The sequence below is a fragment of the Tamandua tetradactyla genome, chromosome 1 (assembly GCF_023851605.1).
Source record: "Tamandua tetradactyla isolate mTamTet1 chromosome 1, mTamTet1.pri, whole genome shotgun sequence".
Lineage (NCBI taxonomy): Eukaryota > Metazoa > Chordata > Mammalia > Pilosa > Myrmecophagidae > Tamandua > Tamandua tetradactyla.
In genome coordinates, this window is record NC_135327.1 from 67,293,131 (window position 1) to 67,316,671 (window position 23,541).

Below are 23,541 nucleotides of genomic sequence, written 5' to 3' on the forward strand. Positions count from 1 at the left end.
TTACAGATTTTCTTAACTACAATCCAAGCCTCAGAGAGGAAAGTAATTTCCAACTTTTTCCTTTCTTTTCTCCGGTATTACTCAGAGAAAATTGTCAGAGACCTAGAGCTTTAAAATAGATTTTTATAAATAATGTATTCAAAGATTTTGATCCACTATATTAGTAAGAATCTCATGCTTTAAGAAAAATATGCAAATTTTGGTAAGAGTTTAATTTCTGAGAGATTCAAGCCTGATACCAATCCTCTGGATTTCTACTGCTTCAATTCCAAAAACACAGATGGATAGCAATTTTGTACACAAAACTCCACTAATTTATATTGTTCTTTTTCTCCTGGGTCAGATGGCTTTATTCTGCTTCATTAACCCCTTCTTTGCTACTTGATATATCTTGGAATCCAGTTTCCAGATTTTCGGATTTCCTTTTAATGGGAAACTTCATAGTCATTTCCTGGGGATTTGTAGAGATAAAAACAAATGGAGAATCAGATTCTTGACTGATGTCTGGGTACTATTCTTTAAATTGCTTCTGAGACAAGCAGTCAGTTAGGGCCACACAACCCAGAAGACAACCTGATGGGTAATTGCTGGGAAATTCTAAATCTTTCCCATGAAGAAGGCAATTGTAGCCTGGAGTTCTGAGACTTTGTTGAGTAGAGGGTTTTTACGCTGTGATTGCTATCCAAAGTCATCTTCTGTAAGGGATGTACCAGGTTCTGCCCTCCACCCTTTTAATCCCTTTGACAAGCAGAGAAGCCCAGAGCTGATGCATAGAAAGGCATCAGCCAACATCAAAGTCTTTCTGAAATTCTTGGTCCTGGATTCTCAACCAGTGTCATGTGAGTTTAGCTCTAGTTCTGATCCTGCTGAATGGAAAACCTTCTTCTGTGAGGCTGCTCCAGTCTGGTATATCCACTGAGGAGGGGGCTGCTGCAAGTTAGTGTTCACCAGAACTCCCAAAGGCTCTTCAGAAGATCTATCCAATTTCCTGAGTGGCTAATTTGGGTTTCCATTGGCAGTGGCCTGTGTTGTCTCATCTAATTTACTGTGATACTCTGCTAGTGGATTTTCTTCTTTCAGGATCTTCCTGCCTGCAGAGTCAATGGTGATCGTCATAGAGAGTCAGGAGGCATGTCGAAATTCTCTTAACTCTTCATCTTGCTTCTGCATGGCTTCCTGCTCAATTTTGGACAACCACTGGTTAGAATCACTGACAAAGTAATTTGACTATTCATCAATAACTTGAGTCCTTCGAACACTAGTTTTGTCAAACTGTAACAGTTTGTCTTTATGCTTGGCAGCTTTGTCCAAACCAGACTTAATTCGAGATTCCTGATGAGGAAGAAGGTCCTTGGTGAAGATGTCCATCTTTCCGGAATTCTTCATCCCTGCCATGAGCTTTTTCAGCAATTTCTGGCTCTTGTTTGAGTCATGCCGCAAAATATCCTGTTCTTCATGAGTACATACCAGAGAGCCACAGAATAAGCAGGGGCCGGAGCCTTCTTGTTCACAAACAATACGTTCACAGATCAGACAGTTATTGATGAGCTTGTGCTTTTGGCCCACGCAATCAAGGCGCAAGCCTGTCCTTTCCCTTTTTTGTATATAAATTGACAACTTTGTCTTCTTCTTTAAGGAATTGCTGTTCTCTTGTGCCTTGGCCAAATCAAAAGGTGTTTTGACCTCTATGAATGTGTCAGACTCAGCAAATGCAGGAACATCCTGTCTGTTTCTTCTTTTCTGCCTACTCCTCTTTAGCTGGTCTCCTGATCTCTGCCCCTCCAAAATTTCTTTTTTTTTTTTTGAAGCTCTGTTGCAAAGGATCAGAAATCGATTCGTGATCATTCTTTTGCCATTTGATTATAAGATCTTCTATAAATTGACCTTTTTTTGCCTTCATTTCCCTGAAGGAAGTCAGCAACATATTCTTGTATCTCTTCAGCACTCTTAATTGACAACACATACCCATTCATTTATTCTCGAATGAAATGTCAACCTTCCAGAAAAACTTCCAAGCTGTTCAAATCTCAGTGAAGGGGCTTCATTCCATGTTCCCACTCCCTTCACTGCATGATCTTCTCACTGACATCCAAGCCAAAAGTTTTCCGCAACTGCTTCGGGAGCACCAGCATACGAACTGCCCCGCCAAGTTCCCCAAGACGAATCTGTGAGACACCTTTATAAATATTATATTTACAGATACCTCTTGCTGATTCTGTTTCTCTAGAGAACTCTAAATAATATAGATACCTTGGTTCAAGAAGGAGGATAACTTTTGGGGTTTCTCTCCAGCTGAAAAGGAGCATGGCAGTGTCTGGCTAGCTTTCTCTCCAGGCTTCTTCAACTGCTTCCCCAGGGCTCTGTCCATTCTGTTGGCTCTGTCAGTTCTGGTGGCTCTTTCCAGAATGGTTTCCTCTTAAAGGGCTCCAGTAAGCAACCTCACCTTGAATGAGTGGGGACATATCTCCATGGAAACCATCTAATCAAAAGTTACCACCCACAATTGGGTGGGTGACATCTGCAAGGAAACAATAAAAAAGATCTCACCCAGAAATATTAATGACTATTAAAGGACATGGCTTTTCTGGGGTTCACAACAGATTCAAACCAGCACAATATACAATTTCAACTCTACTATGAATTTGTTTGATTAACTCTACAGTATACAGTGGATGCAGTTTTATATCAACTTCATTTTGTTTTGTAATTTTCCAATAAGTAGACTTCAGATATATATACACATCAGCTATGTATCATCAAAGCTCTTATTGATAAACAAAAGTAATAAATAACTCCCCCTCAAATTTCATCTGTACAATGACACTTAATTTTCACTCAAGTTCCTTCTTTACATGGATGTGGAAATAAATGGGGTAGGAGGGCCATAGGGCAGTTTCTCTCAAGCTAAGGTAGAGACTCAGGTGTGTAGGAAGGACAGGTGGTCAATAATATTTGTAAGACTATAAAAATATCTAGCATCCAAGAAGATAAAATTCATAAGCACTGTCATCTAATCAAAATTGTGAGGGATGCAAAGAAGCAGAAAAAATGACCTATAAAGAAGAGAAAAATCATACAATTGAAATTGACCCAGACCTGACCAGATTTTAGAATCAGCAGACAAGGACCTAAAAACAATTATTATAACTGTATTCCATATGTTCAAAAAGTTAAATGGCGATGTAGAGGATATTTTTAAATACCACAAAGAAATTCTAGAGGTGAAGCCACAATGTCTGAGATTAAAAACAAACAAAAAAACAAAAAAGCACTGGATGATGTTAATGGCAGAATCAGGCAGTATAATATACATGTAACTGAAATTTTGAAGGGAAGGGAGCAAAAAAATTTGTAGAAAAAAATGTTGGAAACTTTCTGAATTGATTCAAATTATAAAACCACATATCCAGTAAGTTCAATCTCAAATACAAAAGCATATTAAAACCAGTTTACCCAGTTCTCGCCTGCCATGCTGGAGACACGGGTTTGATTCCCAGTACTTGCCCATGACAAAATAAGTAAATAAATAAAATAAGCACCTGGAGGTAATTATGCAGGTAAATACATGAGCGTCTTATTATTTAAATCTCTTTAAAACAAAATGGAAAGTTTAACAAAATAATAACCTTAAAGTGTGTGGTCTATAACATATATAAACATAAAATACACAAGTCTAGAGGGGGACAAAACAGAAGACATGAATTGTAAGGACTTATACTATACATGACGTGGCATAGAGCCACTTAAAGGTACATTGCGATAAATTAATGATACATATTATTAACCCCAAACCAACCATTAAAATAATAAAAACCAAGAGTTGTGATTAACATTCCGACAAAACAGATAAAATGGAATCATAAAAGTAATCCAAAAGAAGGTAGAAGAAGTGAACAAAGGGACCAAAGAGCACTTGAGAGAAACAAAACAAATAGTAAGATGATATACTTCAACCTAACCACACCAGAATTCACATACAATAGAAATGACCAAAATATCCAATTTAAACTCAGAGAGTGTCAAACTGGATAAAAAAGTAGGACCTAGTTATACGTACAGCAAGCACAATTAAAGATTGGCTTTTATTTTTTTCATTTAGCATGATTCTCTGGGGTCATCCAAGTCATTGTGCATATCAGTGTACATTCCTTTGTAGGGTTGAGTAGTATTAAACGGCATAGATGAAGAAGTTTAACTATGTACTTACTGAAGGACATCTGGATTGTTTCCAGTTTGGAGTAATTACAAATAAAGCTACTATGGACATTTACATGGAGTATTTTGTGTGACATACATTTTCATTTCTCTGGGATTTAACCAGGAGTTCAATCACTGTGTTATATGGTCTTTGCATATTTAGTTTTGTAAGAAATTGCCAGACTCTTTTCTAGTGTGGCTGTACCATTTTACATTACTTCTAGCAAAGTATAAGAGATCTAGTTTCTCCGTAACTTCACACCCACTTTTGGTATTATTAACTAATCCTTCTTTTAGCTATTCTAATACTAGTGTAATGACATCTCGGGATTATAATCTGCACTGTTTTAATGGCTGAAGATATCAAACATCTTTTTGTGTACTTGTTTGATAAAATGTCTGCTAATGTCTTTTGCCCATTTAAAATTAGATTATTTGGTTTTAACTCAAATTTTGAGAGTTCTGTATATATTCTAGATAGTAATCCTTTGTCCGAAATGTAGCTCATAAATATTTTCTTGCAGTTTATAGTGTGTTTTTTCATGTTCTTTTACAGAGCAAAAATTTCGATTTTGATGAAATCAAATTTATCAATTTTCCCTCTTATGGATTCTGTTTTTGTTATCAAGACTAGTATCTCTTTGCCCAGACTTAGATACCAAATATTTCCCTCTAATTTTCTAAAATTTCATTTTTAAGTTCATGATCCATTTGGATTAATTTTTATGTAAAATATTAGGTTAAGTTCAAATTCTTTTTCTTTCAGTACTATTTGTTGAAAGACTCTTCACCTTCCATTGAATTGCTTCTGCACTATTATCAGACATCAGCTGTGCATGATTATGTGGGTCTATTTATGTATGCTTTATTCTGTTCCATTAATCAATGGATCTGTTTCTCTGCTAATACCTTACTGAGTGAGTCCTCCCACTTGATTCATTTTCAAAGTTATTTGAAAAAGCTTATCCTGTTTCACATAAATTTTACAACAATCTTATTTATACATACTAGAACTTATTAGGAATTACATTAAACCTGCATATCAATTTGGGACATCTTCACTATATTGGGTCTTCTACCCCATGAAATGAGACGCCTCTCCATTTATCTAGATCTTCTTTTATTTCTTTCATCAGCATTCTGTAGTTTTCGGCATGCAAGTCCTATATGTGTTTTTTTATACCTACATATTTATTTTTTTGTTGAGCAATCATAAATGATATTGCACTTTTGATTTGTGTTTCTGCATTTGCATTGCTAAAATATAGAAAAATAAATGAAAATTTTCATTTTATCTTATGTCCTGTATCTTTGCCAAGCTTACTTATGAGTGTAGAAGGTATTTTTTTGTAGATTTTCTGTGTAGATAAGCATGTCACATGCAAATAGGAACAATTCTATTTCTTCCTTTCTGATATGTATACCTCTTGTTGCTTTATCTCATTGTTTAGAATATGCAATATTTTAATGAATAAGAGCTGATATTTTTGTCTTATTCCCCATTTAAGGGAAAGCATTCCGTTTTTTACTATAAAGTATAATATTAGCTATAGCTATTTTGCATGTCCTCTTTTTCAAGCTGAGAGGTTTCCCTCTATTCCTATTTCTCTGAGAGCTTATATGTTTAATTGGTGTTAATTTTTTCAATATGTATTAAATTATATGATCAAGTAATTTTCCTTATTCAACTTGCTCATATGATTTATTAATTATAACAATTAATTTTCAAATATCGAACCATCCTTACATCTTGGAATAAACCACATTCATGATAATATATAATTCTTTCTATAAATTGCTGAATTTGATTTGCAAATATTTTGATAATAATTTTTTGCCTCATATTCCTGAGGGATATTAGTCTGCAGTTTTCACTTTTTGATTGTTTTTCATGGTTTTTGTTATGAGGATAATATTACCTCTATTAAATAAATTAAGGAGATACTCCCTCATCTGTTGTCTGAAATAGATTGTGTAGAATCGATGTTAACTCTTCTTAAACTGTTTGGTAAAATTCTCCTGTGACACCACCTGGCCTGAAGATCTCTTTCATGTAAAATTTTAATTTATGTATTCAATCTCCTTAATAGATGGCTGCTGTGCTAGTAAAATTATCCATTCCATATTGAGTTGATTCATAGCTCACGCCATATACAAAAATTAATTCAAAAGGGAACTTAGACCTGCATGTAAAACCTAAAATTCTAAAACTTCTAGATGACAATGCAGGAGAAAATATTTACAACTTTAGAATAGGCAAAGATTTATTGATATGACACCAAAAGTACAATACAAGGAGAAAAAAATGATATTGAACTTTCTCAAACTTAAAAACTGCTTCTCTTTGAAAGATATGATTAAGAGAATGAAAAGATAAGCGTCCAAATGGAAGAAAATATTTACAAAGCATATATTGAATCAGGGATCTGAGAAAGGTAAGGCAAGTGAGGTGCTAAGACACAAAACTAAAGGAGACATTCACTCTCAGTCATGCAAATGTAGGGTTGGCTCATGAAAAGGTCATCAATGGCATTACTCAGCAGGGGAATGCAAATTAAACCCACAAGGAGATGCCACTACATACCTTCTAGAATGGTTGAAAATAAGAGTACTGATCATACCAAGTGAAGGGCAGGACACAGGAATTACATCCACATTACTCATAGGGATGTTAAATGGTTCAACCACTTTGGAAAACAGTTTGGCAGTTTCTTTTTTATGTTTTTTCATATATTTTAAATTTTATTTTGTAGTTTTATTAATTTTTAAATTTTGTCTTTTTGGAAGTTTCTTAAAAAGTTAAACATACTTACAGCCATTCCGCACTTAAAAAGGGAATAAGGAAAGCATAGGTTAATACAGATGCTTCTATATGAATGCTCTTAGCAGCTTTAATTTCCAAATAGCCAAAAAAGTAAAAAACCCACATGTACATTAAATTGTGAATAAGTAAATAGTTGTATATCAGACAATTGGATACTGCTCAGCTACATAAAGGAATTAACTTACATATTAATTTATATATATTTGATGCCTGCAGTAACATGGATGAATCTCAAAGTAATTATGCTAAGTTAAAGTAGCTAGAGCAAAAAAGTACATACTATGTGATTCATTTATCTAAAATTCTACAAAATCCAATTAACTTGTAATTCCAGAGATTGGTGGAGTGGGGATGTGGCATAGAAGGGATGTGACATATTGGGGGAGAATAGAGATGTTCACTATCTTGATTATACTGATGGTTTAGAGATTGAGACATATGTCAAAACTTATCAAATAGCATCCATTAAATATTGTTTGTCAAATATACCCAAATAATTTTTTTTCAAAATAAAACATGCTTTAAGAAAAATGAACAAGCTATTTTCTAAAACTTGGGAATCTAGTATTGTTGCTTTTTCTTGAGCTCACATTTTCATTTCCTTTTCCCCACAGAAATTTATCCTAATATATATTTTGTATTTGAGTCTTTTTATTGTTTTCCAGTTCTTTTCAACAAGAATTAGTCTAAAATGAACATTATTTTTCTCTTGTGACTATAGTGTTCTGCAAGTTGGGAATTCTTTTCCTCCTGGTTTAGTTAGCAAAATATATATATTGTTAATGTACACTTTTTATTGAATAATGAATATTTATTAAACCAGAAATTAGTTTAAAATTTAAAGTTGATGAAATTACTGAGATGCATGGGGCTAAGCTGCTTTTCAATCCACTCATCTAACAATGGACAGACAGAAGGTTTTAAATTTCTCTCTTATATAGAGTACACACCGAGAAACTTTGTTCACATAATCAGTTAGGACTAAACTGCGGTTTTCTTTTAACACGCAATCATTTCTTTGAATTCCTTCAAACCTTGATGTTAAAAATCACATCGCTTTTTTAAAATGATCTATTAGCTGGGAATACCACTGTGCTTTCTTTCCATTTTGTTGAAAGCCAAAAATTGGACGCCACCCCCCTCCCCCCGACTTTCCAAGGAACTTCTTAAGCTAAGCATGCTTTTTCTTACACCTCCATGTGGAAACTGACCAAAGGAAATCAGCTCAGAGGAGCAGAGAAGTCATCAGTGGACAGACACTAGAATTTGCCGCTGTGGAGAACGTGATGCAGGCGATACTGTCAGAGCAAGTTTAGGTCACGGCTGACCTTCAGGAAGCCCCACCCCCCTTTAAGCTTATTTTATGCTTCCGACCTCAGGCATCCCATTTCACACAGGGCAGAAGAGCATGAGGCGGCACATGACACTCAAGCACCCACCCTTTCCCTGCTACCTCTGCTCAGCCACGTTCTTACCTGATCTTACAGCAAAGGCCAGTCGTCTAGACGTCTTAGAAATCAAGCTGCTCTGGAACCCATTCTGCACCCCCTTATCTGTCTGCCCTGCTGTAGTAATTTGGGTGAATTGTCACACCTGACTCTCAGGCTGTCTGGCTGGTGGGCTTATTTCTATCTGACTGCTCAACTTTGGGCCAGTGTTGTGGCACCAGATGCCACTATGTAAGTATGAGGAAATTTAAAGCAATAAAAACTTGAAAATAGTCAAAATGGGTAAAAAAAAAATTCATAAAAATATAATTTAACAAAATAACTCAAAAGGGAATAGAAATTCTCAGTACTCCCATATGTATTAATGTAATTCAATCAGTAATTTAAAGTATTTCCATAAGAAAGCACCAGGCTCCAGGATTTTTGTCGGAAGTTCCATGAAAATTGCGAAGAAAAGTTAATTCCAATCCTATGAAAACTATTCCAGAGAATAAAAACATAAGCATATTCTCTAGCTCTTTCTAAAAGGCCAGTAAAATCTTAATGTCAATTAAACAACAGAAAGGAAAAGTGTTGACCAAATAAATGGAGAGATATGTTCATGGATGAGAAGAACCAATAATATGAGGACATCACTTCTTTCCCAAATTGCATATACATTCTCAATAATGACTATCCAAATTCAACAGGGTTTTATTTTTGTGGAAATTGACAAATGATTTTTTAGAGGAAGAACAAATTCAGGAAACTGTTCTACCAGATATACTTATTGTGACACTAGAGTAATAAAACAATATTGTACTGGTGCAGGGACAGAGTATCAACCAAAGGTTTAGAGACTGAAAATAGGGTTTGGAAACAGATTTTGCATATGAAGTTTAAGTGGAAAGCTTATATGTCAGATGAGGGATTGAATATCAGAAAGGAAGTGTTATTTGCATAATAATGTGGGATGATTGGTTATTCCCATGGGAAAAAAATTGGGCATCTACTTCTCATGATACATAAATATAAATTCTCTTCTGATTATATATATATATAAATGTATAAAGCAAAATGTATAAAGCAATATTCTCTATGGAAAAAATAGAGAATATCTTTAAAATCTCTGAGCAGGAGATGTTCATTTATTTGAGAGAAATAAAGCAAATCAGAAAGATAAATGTGGGTACATTAATATTTAAAACTTATATTCCTGCCATTCCCACCTCTTCTTCACCTATTGTCCTTGCACAGGATATGCATACTATACATATTTTAAAATTTTTATTTTTGCTTTCTGGTGAGGGACCCTACAAGACCGTGGGCTTCTTCAAGACCAGGACCATATATGACCGGTAGGAATTCCCAGTAGCAAGTACTGGATCCCTCACAGAGTCAATGCTCAAAATGTATTTGATTATTGAGTTGAATTTGAATTATTGCCCTTGTAAGAGGCATAGAACATTTTGACATTTCTATTCTGACAAGTACAATTTAGGCAGAGCTAGAGTTTGTGCAGTCTATTAGGATGATGTGAACTTCTAAAGCAGGTGTCAACGGCAGCCTCTGGTGGTAAAGCTTAGCTCTCAAAATAGGGTTTTCACCCTTTCTAGAAGCATCAGCCTTAACTGCCCTAAAGCTAAATAATTATTTATTACTTATGTTTTTATTTGTTGAAGTGTGTTTGCTCCAAATTTCACCAACTTGATAATAACTAACAGTTACTCCCACAACTTAAAAACAAAGAGGTGTGTTACAATAGTATGTAGATTTGGTTATGTGCTGCTTTTCCTCCACCATGCATTTCATACAGCTGTTTCACTAGCTACGGATAGACTATGAACAACAACAAAAAACCTCTCCAAAATACTCCACACCTGAATTTTAATGGGCACTGGAAACTGACTAGAACTCTGCCCTCAAGCAGTGATTCCAAACTCATGAAGTATTCATGGGACCATTAAAGATGTATACCTACTTTCAAAAACCTCTTGGAGATGAGGCTCCTGCTGAGCAGGGTGACATCTGACACCCCAGGGACCAGATTCACTTCTTGCGAGTACACATGCATGCATGGTCCCTGGTTTACATCTGTGGGCCATCCCACCACTTGGACCCTGATGCCAAATGACAAGCCCAGAAGTGAACATAATAAATTATGAAACGACTCTAGTTCTGTGGGTGCAATCTGTTTTGACAGAAGGACAAGACACATTCAAATAGCACTGTACCTTGAAAACTTAAAAAAAAAAAAAAGGCTGTTCTAGTCTATTAACACAGAAACTCTCCCTACAAACACAAGGAAACCTATGTGATGATATTTCAGTATAGTGAGCATCACAGAAAAGCACCAAACGACCAGATCCATGTCTTTGGGATTGCAGGTTATCTTCTGCTCAAGAGGTAAACCCTAAAAAGGGCTTCACAGGGACAGAACTGTGAAACATAAGCAAAAACTTACTAATCACATGTTCACAGTAACTCTGCAAGGCGTAGACTACCTGTGCCAGTTTTCCCAGGACAGTCTCATTATTCCTTTTTCCGTTATACCTTATTATGGGCTTATAATTTTTAATGAAATGCTATTTTAAATAATCACCTTAGAATATGCTTTCATGAGGTTGGCAAACACTGTGTATTTCCACTGCTGCCATGGGCGTGTCAAATAGCATGTGAAATGCCCTTATAGTGAACAGAGCTCTGGCTTTCACGCATGATTAAATGTGAAGGAGAAGAGGCATGGCACAGTCTCTGACATACACAGGCACCAGGCCACCAGTCTCCAGGAGAAAAATATCTGCTGAGAAAGCATCAGCTTTTGCTTGAAACTTTCCAATTTTTAAGAACACACTGCTCAACAGTGAAAAATAGAAATGTACAATGAAAAAAGCTGCATTTATATATTACTTTAAGGAGCATGACTTTGTGATCAAATGATTACTGTTCTAAATTAAGTTTATTCATTTTTTATTTCAGGAATTTGTGCAGGTATGAAAAGTGAATCCTTTGCTATTTTTATGTTACCTGCATCAATAGTTAACTAACACTAGTTTTTTTTTAAAGTCCTCCGGGACATTAAGTATTTTTTTTTTAATTAATTAACGGAAAAAAGAAAAAAAAGAAATTAACCCAACATTTAGAAATCATACCATTCTACATATGCAATCAGTAATTCTTAACATCATCACATAGATGCATGATCATCGTTTCTTAGTACATTTGCATCGGTTTAGAAGAACTAGCAACACAACAGAAAAAGATATAGAATGTTAATATAGAGAAAAAAAAGTAATAATAATAGCAAAAACAAACAAAACAACCAGACAGACAAAAACAAACAAAAACAAAACAAAACAACAACAAAAAAACCTATAGCTCAGATTATTTTAAATAGAAACTTAGTTTTTTTAACTTGTTTCAAGTTTTTTTCATCAAATTCATGAAATCAACATGCAGTTTTTATATGTCCATTCCATAGACAGTAAGCCATCTGACAATTATGAATGCTATTGTAAATTTACTTTAAAAGTTGATATTCAAGAGAAAATAAAAATTTTGTGGTGACAATATGAACACAAATTGTTTCTGGAGTCCAGGTCGTAGAAAAGCAGTGTCCTTACTAAATGAAGAGACCATGGCACAGAAAAGTACTTACTAGATATGCGAAGAAACAAGAAAATGTGTTACACAGCCAAGGAAAATTAGTCATTAGAAATAGACCCACAAAGACTCAGATGCCAGAATCATCAGGAAGGACTTTGAAATGCCTAATGATAAATATGTTTAAAACGTCTACTGAATATAATGAGTGAAAAGAGGGAGAATTTCAGGAGAGGTTTGAAAACTAGAAAAAGAACCTGATGAAATGCTAGGACTGATTAATTACATCTGAATTCAAAAATTCACTGGATGGGCTGAACACCAGACTGGGTATCACAGAAGAAAGACTGGTGATTTAAAGTCAGATAATAGAAACTATCCAAACTGAAGATTAAGAAAAGGTTATGGAAGAGCCCCAAGTGGTATAGCATGCATGTATCTGGAGTCCCAGAAGTAAAAGAGAGAGAGAATGGGGGTATAAATATATTTAAAGAAGTATGCTTATATTTGACAGAACTTTTAAAATTTGATCAAATACAGCACCCACTATTTCAGGATCCCCATAAACCCCAAGCAGTATAAACACTCCCCACCAAAAAAAAAAAAAAAGAAAACCACACAAAAGTGTATCAACCACAAACTGCTGAAAACTAAAGATAAAGATAAAAAAAAAATCTCAAAAAAAATGCTAGAATAAAAAGATACATTACTTACTGGGCAACAATGGTAAGTAGAGCCACTTCTCACCAGAATTATAGAGTCCAGAAGAAAATGTAACATCTTTAAAATGATGAGAGTTAAAAAAAGGCAACCTAGAGTTCTATATGAAGAGATTTTCAAAAATGAAAACTGAAGTCACTGTCAATATACCAAAGTGGAGATAATTTTTCATAAGCAAACCCACAAGAAATGGTAAAAGAATTCAGGCTCAAAGAAGATGATATCATGTGGAAATTCAAGTCAACAGGGAGAAAGAGCACTGAAAGTGATAAAAAGATGGATAAATATGAAAGCTATTTTGTTTCATTTAAAATTATTTTAAAGTCAATTGACTAAAGAAAAACTAATAGTTATGTATTTAAGGATTATAGCATTTAAAAGTAAAATGTGAGACCAAAATAGCAGAGATATAGCAGGGTTTTAAGTAAGATTATGTTGTTATAAGATTGTTCCATTGTACATGAAGTAATAAACTATTAATACAAGATATACTGTGATAATTAAGGATGCATATTATATTCTGTTGAGTAAAAGAATAAAACATAATAAAAATAAATATAACTATAATGTCTATAGAAGAAATAAAGTGGGAAAATAATCAACTCCCCCAAAAGGCAGGAGAGTAAACCAAAGAACAAAAACAGATGGGACAATAGCAAACAAATGTCGAGTTGGTTGTATTATCTATTGCTGTGTAACAAACTACCACAAAACTTACTGGTTTAATACAACACTAAATATTATCTCACAATTTTTGTGAGTTGAGAATTTGGGAATGTTGTGGCTGAACATTTCTGGCTGAGGGTTGGGGTGGGGTGGTCTGTTTCAGCTTGCTAGGCTGCTCAAGCAAACACCATGCCAAAGGATGATTTAAACAAAGGGGATTTAATGACTCATGGCTTGAGACCGTGAAAAAGTTCAAATCAAGGAATCACCAAGGTGACACTTTATCTCCCAGTATGTGGTGTTCTGAGGCTGGTTTTCAGGGATCCTTGGCTCTGGGCTCCTCTGTCACACAGTAATGCACATGGCGGCTTCTCCTGGCCTCTTGGTTCTCATCAGTTCTGTTGAATTTCTTTCTTCCTGTGGCTTTTCTCTCTGTCTGAATTTTATTCTTCTTATAAAAGACTCCAGCAACAAGATTAAGACCTATCCTGATTGAAGTGGGCCATACCCTTAACTGAAGTTACCTCATCACAAGGTTCCACTTAAGATGGGTTGACACCCACAGGAATGGATTAAGGGCAAGAACATGTTTTTCTGGGTTATGTACAGCTCCAAACTATCATAGGGTCCTTCCTGAAATTTCAGTCAGATGTCAGGGTTGCAGTCAACCAAAGATTCAGCTGGAACTGGAGGGTCTCTTTCCAAGATGGTTCATTCAGAAAACTGGCAAATTGGAGCTGGTTGTTGATGTGACACCATATTAGAAACAGATTTGGTTGAGGAACTGATCTAAGTATGTGAACATGTACCAAATAGGCTCATGTTATTTTTCTTATTTTTCCAGTAGTCATATAGGAAAGTTTTTCTTGTACTATAATATATACTATAATGTATATTGAAATATATTGTAATATATAATAAAATATGTACTTTTTTAGAAAAAAATTTTTTTACAGTAATTTGTGATTAGAACTCTTTTCTAGGGCCACCATGTTGAAAAAACAATTTGTTAATTAAAAAGTAAACATTTTAAGAAATTATACAATCACTATTATTTTATCACTTCCCTTTCATTCTCAAAGTTTCTTGGTCTATAAATAATTACATGATTATATTGATCAAATATACAAAAAGAAAACAACCACTGAAGTGAGCAGTCACATGCATAAAGATTTGTTTATGTTTCTAATACTTTCCCTGACATAGGTCCCAAGAAAATACAGGGTCAAAGAATGTGGACATTTAAGAATTTTGAGTTTTTTTGCCAAATGTTAAGCGAAATTTTAAAGCAATTTAAAATGTGACCAGGTTGAAAACAAGAAATTGTTAAGCAAGTTCATAACTTAAACAAATGACTGTTAGATGTGGGCCAGGGATTATTTATAAATGAAAACCTCTTTAATCCTAATCTTCATGGAAAACAACACACACCAGGAGAGGCCTTTACTGTGAGTTCCAGAAGCACAGTGCATTTCAAGATACACTGGTCTTAAATTCATCATGGCTACTTCATCATCTTACTCCTCTGACAACACATTCACATGCCCGTTTATGGAATGGATGCCATTTTTATGGTCACAGCAGCAATCATTAAGAAGCTATCCACTTTTCCTTTTTCATTTCTGTTTTTCATGGTGACACATCCTATTCTATATATATGGTCTTCTGTGCCGTGGAGGGAAACTTGAGATTTTGGTGGAAGGGAGGGATGGAGATGGTGAAATCACTCTTCTCTAAGAGAAGACAATAGTCAAAGAAAATGTATCTCAGACTCTGTCCCTGAACAGATTCCCTCAGAAAGCCTTTGTCATTTGGGGTAGGAAAGTGTAACCTGGGTTCCTTTGTCTGTCTCTCTAGTCCCCACGTCTTGTATCTTTCTTAATGAATCATAAAAATTGGATGTTCAATTTCTAATTTCAGACTGGATGGGCTAACTCTGGGTTCTCTTTAGTCCAAGAATGCAGATGGGCTCCCAGCCCTGCCAGATTCATTTCAAAACAATATGATTCCTAGGGACAAACCAACCCTATTGTTCTCTTGATGGAATCATATATTTAACAAATATTTATTGAGTACTACATGCGTGCTAGGCATCCTTCTGGATGTTGATGACATAGCAGTAAATAAAACAGGGAGAAACTCTACCCTTATACTTGGATTGCACTGGAAGAAAATTGACAATAAAAGTGGGTAAAAATATAGAGTGTTAATGCTGTTTTTTCTTTAGTGAATCAGATACTTCTTGTGTCTGTCTCACACCCTTTGAAGCAACCCTTTGCTCTGGCTATTGGTGAAACAGGCCACTCAATGGAACTCTGAGTGGGACCCACCAGCACCTATACCTTTGCAAGGGAGACAGCACCTCCCGGGGCACCCTTTGATCAATGGTGGAAGGAAGGCCTGAATAGATGTGCTGTGCTCTCATGGAAACAACAGTCAACTCGGACAGAAGTTAAATTCTGCATCTATCTTGAATAGTTTGTGTTTATATACTTGTGTTTATATACTGGACCAGCTTCATGGTTCCCCACTTAATGCACTGCTGTAGTGATTTTGAAATTCTTAATTTATAAACATGGGGTCCCATGTTTTCATTTTGCACTGGGCCCTATAAATTATGCAGCTGATCCTGCCTTGAGGATTTGCTGAGAAGCAAGATAAAAGGCATGAGAGAAAGAGAGGAATCAAGGCTTTTGCCAAATATTTTGCCACTAACCAAGATGGGGAGTGCTTGGTGGGGAGTGAAGGAGAGACAAGAAAGACTGAACATCTTGTGATCATAACACAGGGTGGTCCATTAGGTTGATGCAGAAATGTTGCATTTTACAAAAGGAGGAAAGAATTTGTACCTTAGAGAGCAAGCAAGGCAAATTTAAAAGCTTTTAATCAGAACTGTATTCAGTAGATTTAGCACTTAGTTTAAAATGTGGAAATATGTGGGGTTTTAAATTTTAATATTAGATATTAAATATAGAAAACTCAATTGCTTTGTCCAACAAAAACATACGAACTCCATACTTAAGATTAGGCATTATGTTAGAGGACCAGATGGTGGTAAAATGGAAACTTACTTGTGGAACTGCTCAGATTTTTCCACTAACTCAAAACGATCAGCCAAAGACCCTTCCCTCATCTCTGGTAACTGAACATCACTATCAAGAACAGGTTAGTAGCTGGAAGCCATCATCTGCGAAAAGCCTAGATCAATCAGCTAATAGGACATCAGTGCTTTTAGAATGAAAGAAAACTGAAATAATCTAATCACACTGCCAATCAGAAAGGTTCGTATTTAGCCACACAAATAAGGAATCATGAGCTGATTTCAAACAATTAGATTTCTTAGAGGGATGCATTCTAAGAACAAAACAAACTTTATGGAAAATTTTAAACTCCATTCAGCAGCTTTTTGTTCATAATCATATTAGTTTCATTATCATCTTTATTTTCTTATATTTCACACAGACTTCTTTTCTACTTTTGTAAGTATGGAGATTTTAATATAATAAAAAAAGAAAGTACAACTACTAGAATGAAAATGATTTCAAATGGGGACATTGTCATGTTAAAACTGAATTGAAAATATCAAATTTGTGCTTTCAAAAATTATCTTGCCCTTTTCAGTCTGCTGAAATGGCTTCCTAGTGATGTCACCTCCATACACAGAAAATGGTCTCTGATACTTTCTCCAATGAAAGGCAGGACATATTTGCCTGGAAAATTTTATTGTGACAGAGGAGCCAACTTAAATGTGGTTCTCCCAAGCTAAAGTTGTGACAATCTGCCTATCTAAATCAGAACAGTGATAGTGATTAACTGGAAAAAAATTAAATATATAAAAATCCATTTGTCCACGTCCTAAGAATGAAATACATTACAAGCCAATAAGTGATAATACGTAGATAACACACAGGAGAAAAAGGAGAGCTCTTATTCATGGGATAATACTAAAAGTAGTTATCAATTTCAGCAACTTTAACATAGTGCCCATATTTCAATTTTATCAATTGCCATACAAACGTTCTGTGTGAAATTTTTATCCCCTCCAGTATAATTCCAGCCTGGTATCAGGTATTCAAATATCGCATTTAGTTGCCATGTCTCTCTAGTCTCCTTTAACCTTGAGTATTTTATTAAGTTTTCCTTGACTTTTGTGACATTGACATTTTGAAGAACACATGCTTTTGCTCTCTTTCCCTGTTTCATACACGCACACACACACACACACAGACCTTCACATGCACATCAATATACACAGTTACATGCATATATTCATATATATACATCATTTAGAAATCATGGGTTCATGCTATCTCAACTTCCAATTCTTGCCATATTTATATCCTACTTTCTTCTGCAGTAAGAACCTGACTCCTGATGACATCAACACATTGGGTCATTTGCTCAATCCTACTACACTGCTACAATAATTTCAGAATTGCCTTGCCCATATCACTAGAAAAAGCAAACCCCCTAAAAAGCAGTGAAGATTTGTGGGTAGTGCTTTCCTCCTACAATTCTTTCCATGATTGAGGAAGAATAGTCAAATTCTGCTGTCAAAAGTTTCTAGTAGTTGTCTGTTTCCACCTTCAGTGCGATTTTGAAACTTAATCTGAGATACCGAAGCATTCCTTTGTTTCCTTTGCTTCCATTTTTAGCTTCTTTCAACTTCCCAATGCTTTAAATTTCTTTTTACTTTTTAAATATATAGAACATTTAAATGCTTCCAAAAGTAAAAATTGTGTAAAAAAGGAATTGTCAGAGAAATGTCCCTTCTGCTTGCATTGCTTCCACCTAATTTTTCCTCCCCCACCCTTCCTCTGTTTCTTTTCTGACTTATCCTAAGACTTTACCCTGAAAATAAACTTCCAGCAACATGAATGTACATTTGCAAAGGTCATTTATTGCAACAACATTTGTGATTGTAAAATATTGAAACCTATCTAATGTTCACATATAAGAGATGAGTTGAATAATTTATGAAATATATAATATATACACACACAATAAAGTATTATACAGCTGTAAAAAAGAGTGAAGACGCTCTATGAAAGAATATGGAGTGATTTCCAGGAAATATTTTTAAACAAAAAGAAAAATGCTAAAGAGCCTATATCACAGGCTCCTTTTTATGTAAGAAAGAAGGGAAAATAAGAAAGCATGCATATAACTGCTTATCTGTACTAAAAGAAACAATTATAGATTCCCAGGAAGTTGAAAGTTGTCAAGCTTTTGAGTTTTTGTCAATGTGATAAGTGAGAAAGAGATATTTTAATGTAATTTTCATTTCTCTTATTATAAATGAAGTTGATCATCTTTTCCTATTTTAAGTGTGATTTCGATATATCTTTTTGTTCATTTGCTTTTGTTCATATCTTTTGGCCATTTTTTAATAAAATTCTTGTTTTATTGAACTTAAATACTTTCTCCCAGTTTGTCATTTGTCTTTCTATTTTACTTATAGCATTTTTTGCCTTGTTAAAAATTTTTTTGTTTGCTTTATATAGTAACATATATTAAAATTTTAAAATTGAATTTTGACTTTTAGTCATGGTTAGAAAGCGTTTCCCCATGCCCAAGTTATAGAAGAATTTACCCACTTTTTCTTCTTGTACTTGCACAGGATTTTCATTTGTTTTGGTTTTGTATTTTTACATTTAGATCTTTGCTTCATTTGAGGTTTATTCTTGGTTATAGCATGAGAAATGTAGTTAATTTTATCTTCTAAAAAATTCTATCCAGCTTTCCAAGCACCATGAGTTGTATGCAATTTTGTCACATTTGTAGATTTGGGTAGTGACCACTACAATTAAGATGCATAACTGTTCCATCACCACAAAGATCCATTTATAGTCAGTAATTCTTTATAGTAACATCCAACTCCATAATTTCCTTCTCCTTGGCCCCCTACCCTTACAACTACTACTGTCTATGCTTTGTCACTTAGAAAATGTGGTATGTTGAATTATATATGGGAACAAACATGTATTCTTAATCTGCATCCCTGTGGGTATAAAACCACTGTAAATAGGATTTCTTGAAGATGTTATTTTTAGTTAAGGTGCAGCCGACCGAATCAGGATGTGTTTTAATTCATATTACTGAAGGCCATATAAAGGAGACCTGGAAGTCACCGAAGTAGGAAAGAAGAGGAAATTGCCACGTGATGGGAGGCAGAGATGCAAGCCAATGAACCCCTTCTCTGACAAAGGAATAAAGAAGAGAATTTGTAAACAGCAAACCTCCCCTAAGAAAGGCTAAAGGAAGCTCTCCAAACAGAAAAGAAATGATAACAGAAGACTTGTAACTTCAGAAAGGAGAGAAAAACAATGGAATAGGGAAAAATTTCTCTTCAGGAGTATTGTTGATGGTTGAGCAAAAATTAAAATGCTATCTGATGTCTTACTCAATGTATAAGGAGAAAATATTTGAGATATTTATATTTTTAAACAGGAGGGTAAAAGAACCCAAACAGAAGTAAATCTTTAATACTTGACTCAAATTAAAAAGACATCAGTGATGGTATTTTGTGATAATTCACATATGTATATTATAATACCCAGAGCAACCACTGAGAAAAGTATACAAAGCTCAAAAGCACTATAAATAAAATAAGGTGGAATCCCATAAGTAAAGCAGGAAAAGAGAAATAGAGGAACAAGAAACATAGGGGGAAAAAGCAGAAAGTTTCATAAGACAGACTTAAGCCTTAACATTTGAATAATTACTTTAAATTATGTAAATGGTGCATAAATATACCAATTAAAGACAAATTGGCAGAGTGGATAAAAAACATGATCCATCAATATGCTGTCTGCAAGAAACTCACTAGAAACACAACATTGGTAGATTTAAAGTAAAATGATGGGAAAATCTCTGTCATACTAATGTTATTCAAAGATAAAATAAGGAATGATTATATTAATATCAGAGAAAATTTCAAAATCAAAAAATTACTAAGGACAAAGAGAGAATAAATCTAATAAAAGATGGACAAAGACCCAAAACACACAATTATGTACTCTACAACTATACTTGGATGCCTCTCTGGTGTCTAAAACATGGGGAACCAACCACCCAGGTGGGTTCTGGACTGGGGAGTTTTCTGGGCCACTCATGGGCAAACAGAGTGTACTGGTTTGAAAGTGTTGTGTTTTCCAGAAAAGACACGTCCTTTAATCCTGATTCAAGCTTGGAGGGTGGAAACCCTTTTGGTCAGATTCTCTCCATAGAGATATAGTACTCCCAGTTGTGGGTGTGATGAGATTGGTTATTGATGAGATTCTGGTTATTGATGAGATTGATCAACATTGATGAGATGATCTTCACGAAGATGTGGCATGCCCAATTGTGGGTGTGGCCTTCTGGTTAGATGGAGATGTGACTCTGCCCATTCAAGATGGGTATTGACTAGTTCACTGAAGTCCTTTAAAAGGAGAAACATTTTGAAGAATCCTCAGATGCAGACACTTAGAGAGCAGAAGTGACAGAGCCCACAGAGCCAGAGACCTTTGTAGACAAAGCGAGAAAGCACCACCGGGGAAGCTGTTTGAAACCAGAAGCCAAAAACACCAGTGGATGCTAACCACATGCCTTCCCAGGTGACAGAGGTGGTCCAGACCCATTGGCCTTTCTTAAATTGCAATATCTTTCCCTTCATGCCTTAGTTTGGACATTTTTATGACTTAGAACTGTAAACTTGTAACTAATTAAATTCTCTTTTTAAAAGTCATTCTATTTCTGGTATAATGCTTTCTGGCAGCATTAGCCAACTAATACAATGGATTCAGTCATGGTCTCTTCCCAAAACAATATTCAAATAATCTTCCAAAGTCCCTGATTTCATTAAATGTCATCACCATCCATCCAAAAGCTCATGCCAGAAATTTGAGGGTAAGTCTTGTCACTCTGTTTCACTTATCCCCAAATCTAATGCATCGAGTCATATCAAGTCTTTCAGAAATATTTTAAATCTTTGTACATTTGTTATTCATTATATTCCTTCCATGTATTTCCTCTCCTATTAAGATCTTTAGCATAGAAAATATACAAACACTAAAATATGCCATGAGGACATTGTGAATGAACCTGTGGGACATTAGGTGGGGCAAGATAAACCAGAAACAAAAGAGCAAATATTTTCTGGTCTCATTTAGAAAATACTTATAAGAAAACAGAGGCCTAGATTGTAAGCTGTTATAGCAGTCACATTTAGTCTGAAGCATTAATTATTATTACTGAATTTTGAGAGGCTGCTTTATATATGTATAAAATGGTTGTTAGAGATAAGAATGAAGCTGATCAGGTCAGGATTAAGGTAATCCAGAATACAGGGATAAGGAATACATTGCCTATAGTTTAGAACCACATCTACTCTTTGAGACCAAAGGAAAAAGGGTTTATTTTGTTCAGAACCTAAATCTTCTGTGGCATATAATCAAACTCAATCTGTCTAGATGGATCATTTAAACAATCCAAACACAGGGAGCTCAGAATAAGAATGAGGGTTTTTAATCCTGTATAAATTAATGTAATGCCTGGATACATCCCAGAATATTTTAAGTAGATAACCAAAAAGTATTGGCAAAGTCCCTTGAGGGGTGGGAGAAAAAATATGGAACTATTAAACTTTAACACTGGGGAAACCCCTGATACTGTCTTAAACATTAGAGACACCCAAATCAATAGGCCAAGCCTTTGATTTTGAAACTTGCTCTTGCAAACTTATGCATGCAGTGCAGAAGCTGAGCTACCTATAGGCATGCCTAAGAGTAACTTCCAGAGAACCTCTTTTGTTGCTCAGATGTGGCCTCTCTCTTTCTCTAAGCCCAATTCTTCAAGTGAAATCATTTCCCTCCCCACTACACAGGACATAACATCCAGGGGTGAAAGTCTCCCTGGCAGCATAGGAGATGATTCCCAGGGATGAGCCTGGCCCTGGCACTGTTGGATCAACAATGCCATCCTGACCAAGGATGAGAAGGCTCAAATAGAGTTGAAAGGCTACTCTGGAGGTCACTCTAATGCAAGCTGCAGTTAGACATAGCTTACCAAATCCCAACCAAAACCAATCCTGCCAATCCTAAAGAGCACCCAGGATGTTATATAAGCATCTACAAAGGTTCCATGCAGTAGGGTAACTTTCTAGAAATCTACAACTTCCAGATGGGTGCCTGGACCTGATATCCTGAAATGCAGAGGGGCCATCTTCTCCAGAACATCAACTAGTTTCATTCCCTTATCCCATATTATTGACAGCCCCTTCTAACATGAAAATGTTTGAATTGGCACAGCTCAAATACCCCTAAAGAGTGGGAGAAAGATCGAAGGTGATGGTGGAGTTGTACAGAGAAGGTGAGGCTTAACAAATGAATATGATTGCTGAATCATTATATTGATATTTCTTTTAGTCTCCAGTATCTTAGAGCAGCTAGAAGTAAAAGCCTAATATTGTGGAATTGTAACACACACCAAACTCTGAAATTTTTCTACAACTAATTGTTGCAATGTGCTTTGAAATTTATTGCTTTTTTGTGTATATATTTTTCACAGAAAAGAAAAAAAACAGATTGTGATGATAAATGCACAACTATATGATGATATTGTGAACCATTGATTGTACACTTTGGATGATTACATGGTATGTGAATATGTAATATATATCAATAAAAAATAAATAATTTTTTTAAAAAATCAAAGAAGAAGGTGGAGTTATAGAAGAGAAGATAGGATTTAACAAATGAGTATGACTCCTGAATCATTCTATTAATATTTTCTTTGTCTCCAGTGTCTTGGGGCAGCCAGAAGGAAAAACCTAAAATTGTGAAACTATAACCCATACCAAACTGAGAAATCTGTTCTGTAACTAATTGATGTGGTGTTTTGAAATTTATTGCTTATTTATATATATGTTATTTTTCACAATAAAAAAAGTGCCATGGGGGAAATGTGTGTTATTGTTCTTGCTGCCTGTTATGGTTAATTTCATTTGTCAATTTGGCTAGGTTATGGTGGTCAGTGGTTTGGTCAAGCAAGCACTGGCTTGGTCAACACTGTGAGTACTTTGTGGATGGATATACGTCATTAGTCAGTTCAGTGCATCTACAG

General features: G+C 35.1%; 1 pseudogene; it reads right to left on the bottom strand.

Annotated features, from left to right (window-relative positions):
* Positions 1-316: 316 nt before the first annotated feature.
* LOC143680870 (activating signal cointegrator 1-like) lies at positions 317-16,570 on the bottom strand (annotated as a pseudogene).
* Positions 16,571-23,541: the final 6,971 nt, after the last annotated feature.